Consider the following 7,744-nt stretch of genomic DNA (forward strand, 5'->3'; position numbering starts at 1 on the left):
AAAAAGTTGGACAGCCTCACTCTCACTTCAAAGCCTCTGCTTCATCTCACAAACAAATACTTTCACACTATCTATTGTGCCTGCAGAGATACTGGGATCAGGGCAGGGAGGGAGAAAATTCCAGATAATTCTGTAGGGGGAAAACGTCAGAGGTTTCTTCCACTTCAAAGGAGGCATGAGGTATAAAAAAAAAAAAGGACCTTCAGACTCACTCTTCAGTTCACTTCCCGACATGCAAAAGGACTCTCAAAGAAATGCTCTTCTGCATGTAGCCTATTGTGTACTTCAGAGGACTGCCCCGCTGCTTGAGACCTGCTTTCCTGCTTGAATCCAGGAATTCCAGAGTGGCTCTAAGGGGATAGTTGGCTGGCCTCCTGATCAGAGGCTCTGGGACAGAAAAGGCTCCAACCATTTTGAACCCACACCTGGACCCAGCCTGAGTGAGTCCTGATCCTCCAAGTGGTGCGTCTTCATTCTTGAAAGTGGTGCTAAAAGTGCCCAGATAGCCCAATTCCAAAACTTGAAGCTTAAATGTTCTGCCAAAAATTGCTAGGACAACCGAGAGGAGACTGATAACTACCTTCTCGCCAATCCAGCCAAGGAGTGTCGCCGTTTGACCTAACTTCTCAGCAGTTCCTGCTACGTTCTTCTCCGCATCAGCAAATCCTGTTCAGCAGCTGTTTGTAGAAGGGGGATTTGGCCCTGTGGAGTCCTCATTGGCTACAGCCTGTAGCTTCTTCCTGCTGTAGATTTTCAACTTCCCTAAAAGAGACTAAGGTGGTCATTCAGGGTTTGCATTAACTGAACCGCCATATAACGAGTAAGGCGGTGAACCCAATGCAACACAGACAACTCACTGCCAGTACCGCCACCGCCGACGGAAGCCAACTTCATACAGGCAGAAGCCAATGTCCCGCCCTCCTTATTCTGAGTCACCACACCGCCAGGATATCTGCTGCGGGCTGGCCGCCATGAAAAACTTGGAAAATACAGAAAGTACAAAAGGAGACCCCCACCTCCAGGCACAGAGACGACTCTGCTGCCACCATGGCAGATGAACTGCTAGTCTTCCCAGCGTTATATCTCGCCATACACCTTCAGGGCCACCGACAACGACGACAACCATAAGTACGCCTAGCATAGAGGGGAGGAAATGGCAGTGATACAATCCCACACATAACACACATTCCTCACACAGACAGCTAAGGCCACATACAGGCACACACAATATACCATGGCATGTACCCAATACGCACACAAAGCCAAGCTAATACGTGCCAAACATACAGCACAATGCACACCAACACACCCCATAACCACACAGCAACTACACCACAAACCTTAATGCAGGCACAGACAGGCACATTGTGCATCACCACATGTACACACACACACACACACACACACACACATACACACACCATGAACCCTATGTAGTAATGACACACAATCAATAGCTGTGAACCCACATCCAAACAATGATACAGGTGACACATGTACAACCAACAATCAAGGAAATCCACACATGCAGCACCATACACACGGAAGCACACAACACCCCATACAATCACACAAGCAAGCAGTCACACACATCACAACATCCCCATGGCCCAAACCATCTACCCAGTGCATGCAATAACACAGACACAATCCATACACAGACCTCACACACCTTTGCACACAGATGTCACACTACCATGTAGAAGGGAACCAGGAGAAGCATCTCAACTTGCCAACCACAGAAATGTAGGCAGATGTATTCATATACAACATGTACTTAAAAAAAACTATATACGAAATGTGCCAAATGACAAGTTCAGTGTCTGGAAATGCAGGACACATTGTCCCGATATCATGGCCCCAACTTGACTCCTGACAGCAAATAGGCCTCCACGTAATAGGGGCATCAATGGGACAGGCAGGCGCCTCGGGTGTGGGGGAGGCTTGGATGTGGAAGGGGCACGTTTTTGTTTGGGCTTAGGAGGGGTGACTTTGGCACTGGGAGGCATGGCTTTCTTGCTGGGTGGAGGAGCAGGGGAAACACCAGAGGGGGCACCTGATGAATGTGAGGTTGAAGGACCTGGGAGGGGTAGGGGAACACTGCGTTTAGGGGGAAACGGGGTGGGAGAGGAGTGGGGAAGAGGTCAAGGGCTGCAAGGAAAACTTTCTTGGGTACAGGGGGTGGTCACATGATTGAAGGTTGGGAGTGGAGGTAGAGGGAGTGCTTGTCTGACATGTTGGTGTGCTGTACTTGGATGCTGGTGTGTGCAATGTCTGTATGTGTGGTGTGGCTGAATGTTGCATGGGTGCATGTGCATACATTGGGAGGAGGGGGAGCAGAGATGCAGGGAGAGGGAAGGGGAGATGTGTGAGTGAGTGTTGCAGTGGTGTCAGCAAGTGAGGTGGATGTGCTGCAGGTGTCTGAGACGATAATTGTGGTGTGTGGGATGTGTGTCTGTGAGTCTGCTGTTGTGGTGATTGAGGGTATGATAGGAATTGTAGTAGGACCAGTGTGTGATGATGCAGTGCTGGCAGGTGTCAGTGGAGATGGGACTGCAAGGGAGGAGGTGATGGGGGAAGTGGCTGTTGTCATGTCTGCAGATGTGTGTTGTCTGTGTGCATGCCTGTGGGAACGTTTGTGATGCCTATGACTGTCTTTGCGCAACTTGTCTGTTGTAGTGGGTGTATGCTGGTATGCAGGTGTGCTTTGTACAGGTGTGGGGAGAGGGGTTGTTGCTTGGGAACAGATAGCTGGAGGGGGGGACGGAAGAAGAAGGGACACTGGCTGCTGTCAATGAGGAGGCCAGAGCCCAAAACAATCTGTAGGCGTGAAAAGGCACCTTGAATGCCTTTCAGGAACGCATTGGACTGCTGCATCTGGAATGCCAGTACCTGGATGGCATTCACAATCGTCTGCCCCCATGGAGATGGAGCTCAGGAGGTCAATAGCCCCCTCATTAAGGGCAGCAGGGCTGACTGGGACAGGGACAGAGGTGCCTGAGGTGAAGGAGACGCCCACCCTCCTGGGTGAGCGGGCATGGGCAACTGGGTGGGGTGCAACAGGGAGAGTGGTGCTTGTAAGAGGGGTGGTAGACAAGGATGGTGCTGCGGTGGTCCCAGATGGCTCTGCCACCACCAGGGAGCCGCCATCGGAGGAGGAATCTGAATCCGATGTGTTGTTAGCTCCAGTCTCCCCTGTGGTGCTCCCCACGCCCTCTGTCCCACTGGTCCCCTTGGCTTCACTGGTGTCCGGGTCCTGTGGGCTGCATCCCCACTCGCTGGTGCCCTTCCTCCTTCAACAGATTATGGTAATGCACACATAGACAGAGGTGGAGAGAGAGAAGGAGGGTGGGAGGAAATTATGTTAACCCACACATTCACTTCACATATAAACAATACAGATTACAGCCCCTGCTGGGGAAACAATAGGCCATTTAGCAGTCATTTACTATTGGGTCATGCAATCGATACCCAAACACACCTCATCCCTGCAGCCTAAACACCTGAATGAAGACCACTATATGGCAATCAATTGCAAGAATGGCTAATCAAACAAACCAGCTCAGGACGATACCCATCCACATGACATCCATTACAGGATGATACAAATCTGAGCACAGAGGGACTGGGAACACTAATTAACTGACCGGAATGTGTGGAGTACATGTGCTACAGAGGTCCATTGATGTAGCAAGTTTATCAATTGCAATGTTCATGTAACATGCCTGTCATAACCCATATACAGTGCCTAAATGACCACCTTGTACCACAACAGTACATGCAGAGTTGGAGGATGCAGCCAGTGACATCATTGCATACATGAGTGCCCAATACCTACAGGTGAACATGTGTCACAGTTCCACCACTTCTTCTCCTGCATGGCTCAACATACCTAACATCAAACACTCCTACGTGATAGGTGTGACTGTGCATTCCCTAAATCACATCTGACCATGGCAATTCCTAATCCAGTGACGGTCACAGAACACAACCATGCAGTAGTCACCTGACGGTCAACACTTACCCCTTTGTGGCTACTATGCTGTCTTCAAGCGTCCATTCAACTCTGGGCAAGCCACCACCAGTATGCGGGCCATTAGGGTGGTCAAGGACCAACAAGCACCCCTCCCACGTTGGGAGGCCATCCCTAGCTGGGCCTCAGTGGTCTTCCGGGCCCAGCGCCTCAGGTCATCCCACCGATTCCTGCAGTGGGTCCTTTGCCGGCTATTGACCCCCGGGGTCCGCACTTCATTGGCGATGGCACTCCATAATCCTTTTTTCTGGTGGGCGCTGACCTGCATGGAAAACGGTGAGAAAAAGGTGGACATGATGTTAATTACAATAATTCAGCAGTAACCTTTGGCAACACACAACAGACACGATTCTCACTGCCAATATTCCACACATATCCTGTGCATGCTAAACACCTGATCAGTCATGACATGTCAATGTGCGCACACATACATCGTCAAAGACCACCCGACGTGGGGGAAAAAGGACGTTGTACTGACCTTTTTGCCCTGGAGCACCGTACAACTGCCCATATAGGGGCAGGACCCCTTCCAACAGTTTTTCCAGTTCCTCCGTAGTGAAGGCTGGGCCCCTTTGCCCTGCAGTGTGTGCCATAGTTGCTCCAAGTGACAGGACACAGCAGCACATGAAGTGGAGGTCTGTCTTGCCCGAAAGCCAGGAGTCAAGTGAGCATACAAAATGGTGGTTACGACTGCAGCGGTTGTGACCATCACCGCCGGCGGTGATTGTCATTGGTCCCAGTCTCCCATAAACGGCGATGTTAACCAATGGGGAGTTGCACAGCGGTTCAGACCGTCTTCCGCTGACGGAACAAGGTCACTTCCAGCTGAACAATGCATGCCAGACAGGCAGATGACATTTTAGTCTCTGACATTACTGTCCTGGGTGCAAACTGCGTAATTACCTGCATGTCGTCACAAATAGATACATCAGGTCACACATTGTGGATAATGACACATGTAGTGAGTGTCTTGGTAACGTCACCACATTTGTCACTACAGTTGTCACCAAATATGATTAGTATAGTGGAACACATGGAAGGTGTACATGTCCTGTATACGTCATAGGGATCATGTGCCATCGTCTGGTTAGGAATGGAGTGTGGAATGAGTCATCCCACAACATGACAGCCAACTTGCATGAATGACACTTCATGACTGTTGTATGTCATACTTGGTGCCCTACATTGTGAGAGGCTCCCTGATTGTTGTTTGTGTCTCTGCATAGATATCGCCACAGTGGAGTGATGAGGAATGCACAAGTTTACCGGCCACTTGTGGATCTTGAGACCATGGAAGAGTGCCACATCATCCTGACCTATCGACTGAACCGTTTGTGCGTCAGGTAACTGGTCGCCCAGTTGACGCCAGAGTTCCTGCCGGGTTTGAGAAATCCACATGCCATTCCTCCAGCAGTCCAGGTGTTGTCAGTCCTGCATTTTCTTGAGAGTGGCTCTTTTCAGGTCACAGTGGGACTGGCTGCAGGGATGTCACAGCCCCAGTTCAGTAGGGTGTTGCAGGATGTGCTGTATGCCCTACTCAAGCATGTGCACAGGCACTTTAGGTTCCCACAACCTCCAGAATTGCCTGCTGTAAAAGCAGCCTTCTACAACATATTAAATGTCCCACATGTAATTGGGGCCATTGATGGGACTCACATTGCCTTGGTACCTCCGAGGACCAATGAACAGGTCTGCAGAAACAGGAAGAGTGCATATTAGCTCAATGTACAAGTGGTGTGTCTTGCAGACGAGTACGTAACACAAGTGAACACAAAATTCCCTGGATCAGTACATGATTTCTACGTCGTGAGGAGACAGCAGTGTCCCTGCAATGAAGTCACAGCTACAGGGAGAAAGGGCCTGGCTCATAGATATGTGTAATGCCCTCCATGTTAGATGTTTTTACCCCTCATAACACACTCCGCACTCTGCCTAGCATTGTTACCAATGCTCATGTTCCCTTTTCCACACAGGTGACTCCGGATACCCCAACCTGCCCTGGCTCCTGACACCTTTGAGACATCCAACTACAGGAGGGGAGAACAGGTACAATGAGGCACATGGCTGGACGTGGCGAGTGGTTGAGCGCACTTTCTGTCTCTTGAAAACTAAATTTTGTTGCCTTCATGTGTCTGGTGTTGCCCTACAGTACCAACCAGGGAAAGTCTGCAAGGTCATTGTTGCATGCTGCATGCTCCATAATCTGGCCCTCAGAAGGCACATCCCACTGTGGGAGGAGGGGGACATTAATACTGGAGCAGTGTTAGGGGCCAATGACACTGATGCTGAGGGGGAGGCAGACGAGGATGAGGCACACAACAACAGGACTGACCTGATCCGTCACTACTTTCAATGATGTACAGGTATATGTGAATTGTATGTCCTCTGCACATGGAAGATGTATTGCTGAAACCAGTCACTAGCCAGTACTAGCATGCATCAAGGTGTGTGTGGAGACTACAGCCTTCCATCTTGTTTTCCTTCCTTGAAGGATGGTAGATTTACCATGGGGGGTAGTGGTAATGCACTGCTGATATGTACATATGTGGAATGCTGGCAACTTTGCGGTACAGCCTTATTGTTGTTTCAAAGGTTTAGGATCCTCAGTCTGCCTGTTTGGGGATATGTTAGGGAGAATAATCAGTCTTGGCCTGTTGTGTGGGCATGTAATGCTGCATTTTCAGCTGCTGTGTGGCAAGTACCTGTTCCTGACTACTCAGGGAGGTGTACACTAGAGGATGTTACCTATGTTACAACTTTCATGTCCCACACGTTGTGACTGTTTATGCAGACCCTCACATATGTGGTATCATAGCTGCTGGGCTTGTCTTCCTGTGTATGTGTTCAAATGGTGTGGGTGTATGTATTGCTTACATGCCTTACAACTTTGTGCTTGATTTCCATTTCATTTTCCCTCTTCGGGTCACATCTCTGTCTGCAAGCTGATTTCTGTATTCTCAGTTGCCATCGTTGACACTGGAAATCAGTACAATTTTGATTTACTTACACACCAGTCAGAGTGTCCCACTACATCTGTCACTTCAACATTGTTGTTGTGCTGACATGTATATATTTGCTACTTGGAAACAGGATTGCCACCACATACAATGAAGAGACATGCCCCATTACTTGTGTGAATTAGTGTTTATTGAGTGTATGACATCACAGTCCTGACGAGTGGGGTATTGGTGTGGGTGCTGATCAGAGTGGATGGTACAGCTGTTTGTTTCACAGGTCCTGTATGCATTTGCCCGGTATTCTGTGTACTTGGTATTGGACGGCCAACACGGTGTAACAGTGGCACACAAGGGTGACAGTTCAGAATATGGATCACTTTGTGGTGGGGCTGGGGGGAGGGGGGATTGGTCCTGGCCTGAGGTACTGCAGGATGTTGGGATGGGTGGACTCTTTTGCAGGGGGTGCCTCAGCTGCAGGGGTAGGGTTGCTGGGGGCATGTGGGTCCTCCTGCTGTGCCTCAACTCCATTAGCAGGTGCTGATGTTGTTGCCAGTGGTGTTGCCTGACTACTGGATGTGGCCTGCTGTTGGGTTGAGGACGTCCGCAGGATGTTGTTCAATTCCTTGAACTCCCCTAATATGGAGACCATGGTGGCATTGAGTGCCTGCCACTGCTGCATGACCTCCTGGTGGTATTCCCCCTGCAGCCTTTGCGTGTCCTGCGAGGTGGTGTGTATCTGTCCCATCTTGTCCTG

Source organism: Pleurodeles waltl, chromosome 12, assembly GCF_031143425.1.
Source record: "Pleurodeles waltl isolate 20211129_DDA chromosome 12, aPleWal1.hap1.20221129, whole genome shotgun sequence".
NCBI classification, from domain to species: Eukaryota; Metazoa; Chordata; class Amphibia; order Caudata; family Salamandridae; genus Pleurodeles; species Pleurodeles waltl.